The sequence below is a fragment of the Drosophila suzukii genome, unplaced genomic scaffold (genome assembly GCF_043229965.1).
Source record: "Drosophila suzukii unplaced genomic scaffold, CBGP_Dsuzu_IsoJpt1.0 scf_4, whole genome shotgun sequence".
Taxonomy (NCBI): Eukaryota; Metazoa; Arthropoda; class Insecta; order Diptera; family Drosophilidae; genus Drosophila; species Drosophila suzukii.
In genome coordinates this window covers 5,089,746-5,103,933 of record NW_027255927.1, presented here as the reverse complement: position 1 = coordinate 5,103,933, position 14,188 = coordinate 5,089,746, and the positions used below count along the sequence as shown (strand labels likewise).

General features: G+C 51.5%; 1 long non-coding RNA gene across 1 annotated transcript; it reads right to left on the bottom strand.

Moving 5' to 3' along the window:
• Positions 1-8,813: 8,813 nt before the first annotated feature.
• Positions 8,814-9,579, bottom strand: LOC139354915 (uncharacterized). Its single transcript, XR_011605745.1, has 3 exons — positions 9,396-9,579; positions 9,240-9,316; positions 8,814-9,184 (listed from the first exon to the last, which is right to left on the bottom strand). It is a non-coding gene; the product is annotated as an uncharacterized lncRNA (long non-coding RNA).
• Between the last annotated feature and the right edge of the window lie 4,609 nt (positions 9,580-14,188).

Sequence of the window (14,188 nt, the reverse complement as noted above, 5' to 3'; positions counted from 1 at the left end):
CTCGTAGCGAGCAGACATACAAAATCAGTTCGTTACATCTGGCGCCCAACGTGATTGTCCCAACAGTGAGAACAGCACAGTAAAAATGGGAAAGAAGTGGATTTACCGCCTCAAGAAGGAAGACTTCGCCCATATCGCACAGAGGCTCAACGTCGCCCTGGAGGGCAGGCTAGACGACATGAGGAAGGCACTATCGGAATACTACTCCGAAACAGAGAACGATCCACAACTCGTCGACATCTGGGCCGAGCTAGAGGAGACATACTACGACAGAGCCGGCCCAAGCATTACGTTAACGAACGCTGAAGGGGACAACCTGGTGGCAAGCCTGAGCGTTGACAACATACAGAAAGAGGCCCACAGGAGAGAGTCAAGCCAAGAAAAGAAAGCAGCAGCGCTGATCCCGAGACCAAGCCAGTCGGACTATGCAAAGGTCGCTAAGCAGGTCCGCGAATGGTCGTTCAGGTTCGACGGGGCGGAAAAACCATTCGAGTTCCTGGAGCAGGTAGAATGGTCCGCCAACACGTACGGTTTGGAGCTTGATATGATCCCTCGAGCGATGCCGGAGTTGCTAAAAGGAAGGGCCTTGAAATGGTTCATCGCCAACAATAAGCAATGGAGAACATGGGCAGAATTCATTGAAAGCTTCCACACATATTTCCTGCCAAGAGACTTCTTCACCAGGCTGGCGGACCAGGTCCGGCAAAGGAAGCAAGGCTTCAGCGAGTCGTTCAAGGACTACATGATCGACATGCAGACGATGGTGAGGCCACTTAACTATTCTAGGAAAGAGACGTTAAGGGTCATTAAAGAGAACTGCACCCCAAGCCTACGAATGTTCTTAAGAGCATACAAAGTGTCGGACCTGGACACGCTAATGATCCTAGCCGATGAGTACGAAGAACTTGAAAAGGAACGGGAAGTCTTCGCACAGGAGAACAAGTTCTCAAAGACAAAGTCGGCGTCACCAACACAGGTGACATGCAGGAGATGTGAGGAGGAAGATAACCAGGACACACGAGGAAACGACCAATGGTCACCACCACACCAAGCCAGACGACAGCAGGCAACAGACGCACAACGCGGAGGCCATTGGGCACCACCCCCACAGCAACAGAGACAGCCAAACAATACCTTGTGGAGGCCGCCAAGCAACACACAGAGGCCACAAGATGCCACCCATATCACAGACCCGCAGGAGGCCTGTCGGAAATGCGGTGGGAACGGACACTGGGCTAGAGGATGTCGTAACCAGCGGCTGCTGTTTTGCTGGATATGCGGCAAGGTGGGTGTTAGGAGCGTCGATTGCTGGCAACGATCGGGAAATGGCCAGCGATCTCAGCCGCAGAGAGGCGAGCGGGGATCGCACAATGCCACCTCTCCAAACTAACGGGCGAGCTAATCGAGGAGGAGCAGCAGTTGTCCGCAGCTGTGATGATTGGTGGGAAAAGCTACAAAGCCACAATCGACACCGGAGCAACGGCAAGCTTCGTTAGCGAAGAATTGGCGGACAATATTGCTGCTCTAGGAAAGATTACCAGGACGAGACGGCAAGTTAGGTTGGCAGATGGAAGGTGCGGCGGAATTAATGCGCAGCTCGAGGTGGAGGTCAAATTCGGCAACAAACAAGTGACCATGAGCCTGTTGATTTTACCCGGGGTAGTGGATCCATTAGTGTTGGGATGGAACTTCCTGAAACAAGTCGGAACCGAGATAAGGTGTGCTGGACACGAAATAATAATACCAGCCAGGAACCGACACAATGGATGGCTCGAGGAGAAGCTATCAGTAGCAGTCGTTCAACAAGTAAACGAGTTGGACGATACTACAGCGTTCCTTGAAACAGAGCTGGCAGACTTCAGCACAATGTCGGGAACATCGAATATGGCAGAACACCAGATCAAAATGAAGGACGACAAGCCAATCAAGCAGAGATACTACCCAAAGAACCCAAAAATTCAAGGGGAAATCAACGCAAAGGTGGACGAGCTTCTCCAAATGGGGTTCATAGAGCATTCAAAGAGCCCATACAGCTCCCCCATCGTGATGGTGAAAAAGAAGACAGGCAAGTGGAGACTGTGTGTCGACTTCAGGCAGATCAACGCGAAGTCAGTGAAGGATGCCTACCCAATGCCCCGCATAAACTACATCCTAGATCAACTAAGAGAAGCGCGGTACATCAGCAGTTTGGACCTGAAGGATGGATACTGGCAGATCCCACTAGAAGAAAGTAGCAGGCAATATACAGCATTTACGGTACCAGGCAAAGGTCTGTTTCAGTGGAGGGTAATGCCGTTCGGACTTCACTCGGCGTCGGCAACGTTTCAGCGAGTCTTGGACCAAGTAATCGGCCCCGAGATGTCACCTCACGCATTCGCTTACCAGGATGACATAATAGTGATCGGTCGCACGCTGGAAGAACACAAAAGAAACCTGAAGGAAGTGTTCCGGCGTCTAAAGGAGGCAAATCTGAGGCTGAATCCAGAAAAATGCCAATTCTTCAAAAAGGAGCTGCTGTACCTGGGTCATCGAGTGACTAGCGAGGGAATAGGAACAGATCCAGAAAAAGTAGCCGCCATCGCCGAACTAGAACCGCCATCGACTGTCAAAGAGCTCCGGCAATACCTAGGAGTAGCGTCGTGGTACCGCCGGTTTGTACCAGATTTCTCCAGAATCGTCAAACCCCTGAACGACCTGCTACGCAAAGGCAGTAAGTGGGAGTGGACACCAGAGCACCAGATGGCGTTTGAGGAGGTTAAGGCAAGACTCGTGGCAGATCCAGTGCTAGCATGCCCGGACTTCAGTAGAACTTTCATCCTGCAAACAGACGCCAGCGACTACGGCATCGGAGCGATACTGACCCAGGACACCGAAAAGGGCGAAAGAGTAATCTCCTACTCGAGCCGAACACTGAACGGCGCGGAAAAGAACTACTCGACAACGGAGAAGGAGTGCTTGGCGATCGTCTGGGCGATCCGGAAGCTCAGGCCATATCTGGAAGGTTACCACTTTAAAGTAGTAACCGACCACATGGCCCTGAAGTGGCTCAACAGCATCGAAAGCCCTTCAGGAAGGATCGCCAGATGGGCCCTGGAGCTACAACAGTACGACTTTGAGATAGCGTACAGCTAAACGTGGTGGCCGACGCATTATCAAGACAACCACTACCGGAAACGCTACGAGGTTTAAAGGAGGCATCGGCAACTACAGCTTCAGGAGGGTGCAGCTGGATCAAGGACATGGGCGAAAAGATAAGGACCCAACCGCAGAAGTACACGGACTATGTTATGGATGGTGAGACACTGTACAGAAACATACCTCACCGAGCAGGCAGTGAAGACGTCGCGTCATGGAAGATGTGCGTCCCGAAGTCACTACGAGAAACAGTGTTGAGGGAAAACCACGACGCACCGTCCGCGGGACACGTAGGAAGCCGAAGGACAATTGCACGGTTGGCAGCCCGAAACTACTGGCCAGGCATGCATAGAGACGCCCGAGCCCACGTACGAAAATGCGAGATTTGCATGCGGTTTAAGCCCAATCAGATGCAGGCGGCTGGGAAGATGTTGACCCAAGTGCCGGAGGAACCATGGGTCACGGTATGTGCAGACTTCGTTGGACCCCTACCAAGATCTAAGCACGGGAACCAAATGCTGCTGGTCATGATAGACAGGTTTTCGAAATGGACGGAACTGGTGCCCCTACGCAGTGCGACGGCAGAGTCGCTCAAGAAGGCGTTTAGGGAGCGCATAATCGCAAGGTACGGGGTCCCGAAGGTGGTCATAACGGACAACGGAGTGCAGTTTACAAGCCGTATCTTCAAGAGTTTTCTGGCCGAGATGGGTATCAGACAACAGTTCACTGCACCATACACACCACAAGAAAATCCGACCGAACGAGCGAACAGAACGGTCAAGACCATGATTGCGCAGTTCGCAGGGCAGGACCAGAGAAACTGGGACGAGAAGTGGCCGGAGATGATGCTAGCAGTGAACACGAGCACATCGGAATCCACTGGCCATACACCGGCGTTTCTTACCCAGGGAAGGGAACCACGTCTACCCAGCAGCCTATATGATAAGGAAACCCTAGGCACTGGACGAGCTACGGAGACCCCTGAGGAAAATGCCAACAAACTAAAAGAGGTATTCGAGATCGTGCGGCGAAATATGGAAAAGGCGTCCCAGGACCAAGCCAGACACTACAATCTGAGAAGGAGGCAATGGTCACCAGCGGTGGGCGACATAGTGTGGGCCAAGGAACATCACCTGTCCAAAGCGGCCGAAGGATTCGCCGCAAAACTAGCCCCGAGGTACGATGGCCCTTACCAGGTTGTAGATTTCGTCTCTCCAGTGATCTGCAAAATTCGCCACACACAGTCAAAGAAAGAAAAGACAGTTCACGTTGGCGAGCTCAAACAACAAGTAAACGAGCAGACAGCAGAAACATCAGATGCCTAACAACGGGTACGAGGCGGCAGGATTAGGCGTCAGGCCGAAGCGAGAGTCATCCATACGCCATACGGAAAGGACAATCAGGATAGAACAAGGACATGGATAAGGGTCACACGTTGATCCAGACTGCGAGGCCACAGGATTAGGCGTCAGGCCGAAGCGAGAGTCATCCACACGCCACGCAGAAGGGTCAACCATAAGGGTAGGACACAAGGACGTGGATAGGGATGGATGGTGATCCCGACCGCAAGGCAACAGGATTCAGCGTCGGGCAGTTGCCAGAGTCATCCGCGATAACGCCAGGCGGAAGGGACACTTACAAAACGGCACAAGGATACGGGTAACGTAGAAGAGAGTATGCGCGGAAGGAGACAAGCAACACAAGACGCGCAGTCCAGACATACACCGCAGCATCCGGAGATTCTATACGGAATGCGCCGGACGAGCTCGTCTAGTTGTTACCCGAAGAAAAGGGGAGGACGGTGCAGAATCAGATCTACACCGTAGCCAGCTGGTCACAAAAAAAAAAAAAAACAAAAAAACAGAAACACGCACCACACCAACAGTCGACTAAAAACAAGAAAAGGAACGGGGCATGCATGGGCCGCACCAGCAACCTGAAATTTAAAGGGGGCTTAATGCAGGAAGCAGAAAGACATCATAAATACTTACGGGCTGTCCTGGTTGCGAAGCGAATGCGAAGTCCTCTCCGCAACCGCTCTCAAAAGCTGCCGATGTGGAGTCAGATGCTGCCAACAGAGGATGAGTGAAGGGCGAGAGAGGACGAAAGGATGAGAAAGGAGTGAAGGAAATGCAAAAGAAACTTACCTATGAATTTCATAGTATGAAAGTTGCAAAATCACCACGAGCCAGGGAAGGGGGCGCCTCGATAGGCGATCGATTGGCACTGGACGATAGTGCGATCGATGGGCACACGACAATGGAAATATCGGCCAAGGTGGAAATATCGCAAACGAGCAGGTGGCAACGCCGCACCGTCGGTATCGATATGCGAATCGCACAATGCCACCTCTCCAAACTAACGGGCGAGCTAATCGAGGAGGAGCAGCAGTTGTCCGCAGCTGTGATGATTGGTGGGAAAAGCTACAAAGCCACAATCGACACCGGAGCAACGGCAAGCTTCGTTAGCGAAGAATTGGCGGACAATATTGCTGCTCTAGGAAAGATTACCAGGACGAGACGGCAAGTTAGGTTGGCAGATGGAAGGTGCGGCGGAATTAATGCGCAGCTCGAGGTGGAGGTCAAATTCGGCAACAAACAAGTGACCATGAGCCTGTTGATTTTACCCGGGGTAGTGGATCCATTAGTGTTGGGATGGAACTTCCTGAAACAAGTCGGAACCGAGATAAGGTGTGCTGGACACGAAATAATAATACCAGCCAGGAACCGACACAATGGATGGCTCGAGGAGAAGCTATCAGTAGCAGTCGTTCAACAAGTAAACGAGTTGGACGATACTACAGCGTTCCTTGAAACAGAGCTGGCAGACTTCAGCACAATGTCGGGAACATCGAATATGGCAGAACACCAGATCAAAATGAAGGACGACAAGCCAATCAAGCAGAGATACTACCCAAAGAACCCAAAAATTCAAGGGGAAATCAACGCAAAGGTGGACGAGCTTCTCCAAATGGGGTTCATAGAGCATTCAAAGAGCCCATACAGCTCCCCCATCGTGATGGTGAAAAAGAAGACAGGCAAGTGGAGACTGTGTGTCGACTTCAGGCAGATCAACGCGAAGTCAGTGAAGGATGCCTACCCAATGCCCCGCATAAACTACATCCTAGATCAACTAAGAGAAGCGCGGTACATCAGCAGTTTGGACCTGAAGGATGGATACTGGCAGATCCCACTAGAAGAAAGTAGCAGGCAATATACAGCATTTACGGTACCAGGCAAAGGTCTGTTTCAGTGGAGGGTAATGCCGTTCGGACTTCACTCGGCGTCGGCAACGTTTCAGCGAGTCTTGGACCAAGTAATCGGCCCCGAGATGTCACCTCACGCATTCGCTTACCAGGATGACATAATAGTGATCGGTCGCACGCTGGAAGAACACAAAAGAAACCTGAAGGAAGTGTTCCGGCGTCTAAAGGAGGCAAATCTGAGGCTGAATCCAGAAAAATGCCAATTCTTCAAAAAGGAGCTGCTGTACCTGGGTCATCGAGTGACTAGCGAGGGAATAGGAACAGATCCAGAAAAAGTAGCCGCCATCGCCGAACTAGAACCGCCATCGACTGTCAAAGAGCTCCGGCAATACCTAGGAGTAGCGTCGTGGTACCGCCGGTTTGTACCAGATTTCTCCAGAATCGTCAAACCCCTGAACGACCTGCTACGCAAAGGCAGTAAGTGGGAGTGGACACCAGAGCACCAGATGGCGTTTGAGGAGGTTAAGGCAAGACTCGTGGCAGATCCAGTGCTAGCATGCCCGGACTTCAGTAGAACTTTCATCCTGCAAACAGACGCCAGCGACTACGGCATCGGAGCGATACTGACCCAGGACACCGAAAAGGGCGAAAGAGTAATCTCCTACTCGAGCCGAACACTGAACGGCGCGGAAAAGAACTACTCGACAACGGAGAAGGAGTGCTTGGCGATCGTCTGGGCGATCCGGAAGCTCAGGCCATATCTGGAAGGTTACCACTTTAAAGTAGTAACCGACCACATGGCCCTGAAGTGGCTCAACAGCATCGAAAGCCCTTCAGGAAGGATCGCCAGATGGGCCCTGGAGCTACAACAGTACGACTTTGAGATAGCGTACAGAAAGGGCCAGCTAAACGTGGTGGCCGACGCATTATCAAGACAACCACTACCGGAAACGCTACGAGGTTTAAAGGAGGCATCGGCAACTACAGCTTCAGGAGGGTGCAGCTGGATCAAGGACATGGGCGAAAAGATAAGGACCCAACCGCAGAAGTACACGGACTATGTTATGGATGGTGAGACACTGTACAGAAACATACCTCACCGAGCAGGCAGTGAAGACGTCGCGTCATGGAAGATGTGCGTCCCGAAGTCACTACGAGAAACAGTGTTGAGGGAAAACCACGACGCACCGTCCGCGGGACACGTAGGAAGCCGAAGGACAATTGCACGGTTGGCAGCCCGATACTACTGGCCAGGCATGCATAGAGACGCCCGAGCCCACGTACGAAAATGCGAGATTTGCATGCGGTTTAAGCCCAATCAGATGCAGGCGGCTGGGAAGATGTTGACCCAAGTGCCGGAGGAACCATGGGTCACGGTATGTGCAGACTTCGTTGGACCCCTACCAAGATCTAAGCACGGGAACCAAATGCTGCTGGTCATGATAGACAGGTTTTCGAAATGGACGGAACTGGTGCCCCTACGCAGTGCGACGGCAGAGTCGCTCAAGAAGGCGTTTAGGGAGCGCATAATCGCAAGGTACGGGGTCCCGAAGGTGGTCATAACGGACAACGGAGTGCAGTTTACAAGCCGTATCTTCAAGAGTTTTCTGGCCGAGATGGGTATCAGACAACAGTTCACTGCACCATACACACCACAAGAAAATCCGACCGAACGAGCGAACAGAACGGTCAAGACCATGATTGCGCAGTTCGCAGGGCAGGACCAGAGAAACTGGGACGAGAAGTGGCCAGAGATGATGCTAGCAGTGAACACGAGCACATCGGAATCCACTGGCCATACACCGGCGTTTCTTACCCAGGGAAGGGAACCACGTCTACCCAGCAGCCTATATGATAAGGAAACCCTAGGCACTGGACGAGCTACGGAGACCCCTGAGGAAAATGCCAACAAACTAAAAGAGGTATTCGAGATCGTGCGGCGAAATATGGAAAAGGCGTCCCAGGACCAAGCCAGACACTACAATCTGAGAAGGAGGCAATGGTCACCAGCGGTGGGCGACATAGTGTGGGCCAAGGAACATCACCTGTCCAAAGCGGCCGAAGGATTCGCCGCAAAACTAGCCCCGAGGTACGATGGCCCTTACCAGGTTGTAGATTTCGTCTCTCCAGTGATCTGCAAAATTCGCCACACACAGTCAAAGAAAGAAAAGACAGTTCACGTTGGCGAGCTCAAACAACAAGTAAACGAGCAGACAGCAGAAACATCAGATGCCTAACAACGGGTACGAGGCGGCAGGATTAGGCGTCAGGCCGAAGCGAGAGTCATCCATACGCCATACGGAAAGGACAATCAGGATAGAACAAGGACATGGATAAGGGTCACACGTTGATCCAGACTGCGAGGCCACAGGATTAGGCGTCAGGCCGAAGCGAGAGTCATCCACACGCCACGCAGAAGGGTCAACCATAAGGGTAGGACACAAGGACGTGGATAGGGATGGTGATCCCGACCGCAAGGCAACAGGATTCAGCGTCGGGCAGTTGCCAGAGTCATCCGCGATAACGCCAGGCGGAAGGGACACTTACAAAACGGCACAAGGATACGGGTAACGTAGAAGAGAGTATGCGCGGAAGGAGACAAGCAACACAAGACGCGCAGTCCAGACATACACCGCAGCATCCGGAGATTCTATACGGAATGCGCCGGACGAGCTCGTCTAGTTGTTACCCGAAGAAAAGGGGAGGACGGTGCAGAATCAGATCTACACCGTAGCCAGCTGGTCACAAAAAAAAAAAAAAACAAAAAAACAGAAACACGCACCACACCAACAGTCGACTAAAAACAAGAAAAGGAACGGGGCATGCATGGGCCGCACCAGCAACCTGAAATTTAAAGGGGGCTTAATGCAGGAAGCAGAAAGACATCATAAATACTTACGGGCTGTCCTGGTTGCGAAGCGAATGCGAAGTCCTCTCCGCAACCGCTCTCAAAAGCTGCCGATGTGGAGTCAGATGCTGCCAACAGAGGATGAGTGAAGGGCGAGAGAGGACGAAAGGATGAGAAAGGAGTGAAGGAAATGCAAAAGAAACTTACCTATGAATTTCATAGTATGAAAGTTGCAAAATCACCACGAGCCAGGGAAGGGGGCGCCTCGATAGGCGATCGATTGGCACTGGACGATAGTGCGATCGATGGGCACACGACAATGGAAATATCGGCCAAGGTGGAAATATCGCAAACGAGCAGGTGGCAACGCCGCACCGTCGGTATCGATATGCGAATAAATATCGATCACGCACGAATGGTGTGACCAGGCGGAGGAAACATGGAAAGGAGTGAGACGCAGCAATGAGCAGCGAGCTGGGGATCGATAGCCCAGGAGTATCGATGTCCCAGTGGGAACACAGGAAATATCGGCGCGGGAGATTTAAAGTTGCTACGAGGCGGATAACCCCCGCTGTAGAAACTCAAGGGAGTTAAGAGCGTCGAGGGAGCATCGAGGGAGCAACGAGGGAGCGCCGCGGGAATCACAAGGACTCAAAGGCTAGGATAAGCAAGGAAACGCCGGAGAGTAGGAACCAGTCTTAAATGTTTCCCGAAGTAAGGGGGGAATGTGAGGAGTTGAATAACTCCCCACAAATAGAAGCAGCAGCAGATGGCCGGCCGCTTACCAGATACGCGGCGAATTCGCGTAGTAACGGCGCAGCGAGGAGACCGAGAGAGTTTGGAGACCAACGAAGGAGAGCGAGAGAGTTTGGAGACCAATGAAGGAGACCGAGAGAGATTGGAGACCAAGGATGGAGATCGAGAGAGAATGGAGACTTCGCGGGCAGAGCAAGAGTGTCGTATGCAAAAGGGGATAACGGAACTCCACGGGACTTTGGACTCTCCCGTGAACTTTGGACCGGGAGAGGAAGTGCCACATCTCGGCAGTGGAGCGGCACACAGGCGTGCCACAAGCGGCCCGGGAATCAGCGGGACTGCAGCAGTGGGCGGAGCATCGAGTGAAAGCGGTACGTGAAGGAGAAGTGGGTCATCCAGGAGGCACGGACTTTGGACCCAGAGTGGAGAGATCCAGCGGGCCGTGCGCAAAAGGGAAATAACGGTGCTTGGAGGCCCTATATAAGGCCGCAGAGCGCTGGCAGCTGGATCAGTCGATCACGAGGAGTCAAGCCTTCAAGATCAGTCAAAGTACCAAGTGAGCAATCAGTCAAGCAAGTAATCTACGAGGGAGCTACAACCAAGCGAGTCGTCGGAAGCAGCGCCGTGGGAAGCATAGAAGGAGCAAGATCGCCACGTCGAGACGTTCGGGATTAGGACATCAGGAATCTCCGAATTGAGACACAGGTGGCTGAGTTCTGAAAGGCATCACGCGGCTAAGTCAAGGCGTTTGTTTTCTAACTTTGTCACGACCACACCCTGGCGAGTCGCCCGGCGGGTCTGTCAGAGACAAGCAAAAGAGTCCTACGACGAAGAGCCGTAAGCTTGGGGAGGAAGTTGTCTGCGACCCAGCGTACCTTGCCCGACCAAGCAGGACCTGGCGTGACGGACGAGCGGTAGATCGATTTGTGGTTTCGAAAGGCGTCAGCCTGGAGAGCCCTGCGATTACCGGCGAAGTTCCCGAGTAGCGACCGCCCAGCTCCCCGAGCGCCAGAACAACGAGATACTGGTCAGAAGACAGCGCAGAGGACATCGACAGCAACGCCAGCAGACATTTCCGGCAGCCACGTTACCATCGCCGCGCGGAGCTCATTGGGGAGCGCAGGAGCGTCGCGGACGTCACGCATTAGGGTGAAGCCGGGTGAAACGTTCGTCTGCGCTAGGCGTAAAGCGAAGTGAACCGCTAGACAGCCTCCGGGCGGCAGCCTTGACTGTCAGCGCGAACTGAGCAAGAACCTAGCGGGACCGTCCGGGACAGAGCAAGGGACAGGTATTGCCTCGAAAGGCGTCAGCCTGGAGAGCAAAGCTTGTTCACCCTAGTCTGAGAACGGTGACGCTTCCCTAAGCCCACAAGGCCGAACTCTCTGCGGGTCTAAGGCGCTACAAGCGACCCCGAGGCAACGCGTCGGCAAGCAAGCAGAGGCGGCCACTACGAGCGTCCCGAGACCCAGGATCCAGAGGAGGACGAGTCAACGCGTCGAGAAGCCAGAAGGAGGAGCACCGGCAGCCGGCGGAACCAGAACAAGGAGATACAGAAACCTGCATAGCCACACACCCGCTGTACCAATACCACGAGAATAAATCCCACTGTTACCATTAGAACACTTTGTTTTCTCACTGATCTACGGGCAATCACGTCATATAAATTTGGTGGGACCGCACGAATCTCGTAGCGAGCAGACATACAAAATCAGTTCGTTACACACTCTTTTGGGTCCCAAGCCATCAAGGCATAAAGGGTAACGAAGACGCGGACCAGGCAGCCCACAACATTGGCCTCTCACCAACATTCATTTTCACTCCAATAAACAGCAAGGACATACACAAGCTAATAGATCGCAACTTGGAAAACCAAAAGATGGAGGAATGGTCCACTTTCACCCATAGATACTGCAAATTTAATCCCACTTGTACAAAAATACCTCTCCCAGCGGCAATCGGGAGACGACAATGCAGTACCTTTATCCGGCTTCGTATAGGACACACCAAACACACACACGAACACCTATTAAAAGGCATCAACAATCCGATCTGCAGTCTCTGCGGAGGAATCCCAAACACCGACCACCTTTTAGACAATTGCCCTGGACTGGCCAATATTAGAGCCCACCTGTTCGGCACACAGCCCCCTTCCCAAATCCTCGATTGCCCATCCGTAGAAAATATTAAAAAAATTTACGAGCTTATAAGTAAATCAAAGCTAGCAATATAATAACAAACTAAGCCCATAAATAAACCGCAAGTACAGATTTAAACACAGCAGATTAGTTACAGTCAGAGTCGAAGGCCTCCGCAGCCAGTGCTCGGAAATTTAGTATTAAGTTTAACATTGTATGATAAGCTTAATTTGTTAAATAAATAAATAAATAAATGAATTTCATATTGAATCGGGACGATCCATTTTAGAAGGGGGAGAGTTATCCAACCCGTGAAACGGTTCCACTTATGGAATTTATAAACAAATTTTTGAATTCAATCTCAGCTATGTTACCCTTGCCTTCAGCGACATTGCCTTTGTTTAAGATTCTGCCTTTGCCTTTGCCATTCACTTCGAGGGCCGCGCTTGACCGTCCTGCTAAGATAAATAAACCAATCGTAAAGTAAACACAAGCTTCCGTTCGAAGCCCAAACTTTTCCGTTCAAAGCCCACAGTATTGCGTTCTAAGTTCAGAACATATTGCGTTCCGATTTTCAATCAAATTGCATCGACAGTTTCAGCATAAGCTTTTATTTTAAATAAAAATTAAAGTTCTGGAAGCTTAAGAAAAGGAAAGCTTCTGGCCGAGGTTCATTGGATAATTTTTTAGAATTAAGAGGCAGTCCAATTTTATCCGAGACCGCGATCGGTTCACAATAAATAAAAAGTGTCTTGTATTAATTCAGTTTAAGAATAAAGGTTTATCACCCAAGTTTTAAAAATTAAAAATAAATTTTTTTAATTCATCTATTAACGACGAATTTAATTTGCACGGCGACGATTCGTTCGAAGGTCGACGAGGCCGTCAAGCTGGAGGTGGTCCTCAAGATCGAGCCGAACGTGCGCATCCGCACTCCCATCCGTGCGCTCAGTGAGAGCGTCGTCCAAAAATTTAAGGAGCTACCGCTCGCGGATGAGGTTTTCCACCGGCCAGCCACGATTTCATTGATCCTGGGCGCGGACGTCTACCCGAAGATGATACAGCCGGGCTTCCACATGGTCGACGAGGGACTGCCAGTAGCCCAGAAGACGGTGTTCGGGTGGATCGTCTCCGGCGCCTGTACGCAGGCTTGAGGCGTAGGCGGCTGGCCGAAGTTCCGTCTCCTTTATTTTTTGCAACGCTAGCGATTGCAAGGGGGGCGGAATGTTCAGGCCCACTGTCCGGCGAATCTGGACTGGCCCCGCTATCCAGCTGCACCAGCTGCACCGCTCTACCGCTCTCCCGCTCTCTCGCGCTCCCGCTCTCCTGCGCTGTTCCTAGCTCCCTCCATGAAGTCTCCGCTGCGCTTTGGAGCGCAGAGCGGAGCTTAGACTAAGTCAGTTCGATTTCTGGAGTTCATCTGAATAAACCGCGGTCGTACCCCCGCCTACTTTTGTCAAGATAACTTTTGTGCGTGCATTTATTTCCGATTCAGGGGCAATACGCGTTCGAGTGGTTTCTCCCCTACAGCTTCCGCAGCACCAGCAGCAAACGCACCAGCAGCAAGCCACCGAATCCCAGCGAAGCAGCCCGCCGACGCCGCCAGTTTTCCCGCCGTCGCCTCCCACGCCATTGCACCAGCGCCACCACGGTACCCCGCTACCCCCCGGCGTACAGTACATGAGAGTGAGTTACCATAGAGTTTGAATAAAACCCTGTGAGATCTGACATTCAAATAGCTTGAAATCCAAGCTAACAGATTATTTGGAAACTTGAGCTGATCTAATTTAAATAAAAATTTAAAATTTTTTTTTGTCAAATCCATATTTTACAAAAGATGTCAATTCGAGCAGGTTAGTGGTGGTCGATCTTCGCTTAACAAAACCATGTTGACACGGTGATATCAAAGAGGAGCACAAATGTTGCAAATGAGAGGTATTAATGCGTTCAAAGGTTTTTGGAATTGCAGACAATTTGGAGATTCCTTTATAGTTCTGAACATTCACCTTCGCACCCTTTTTGTGGAGTGGAATAATAAAAAAATCTTTCCAGATAGTAGGAAAAACAGATGATGACAAATGAAAGAGTTTAAGAATGGGTTTACAAATA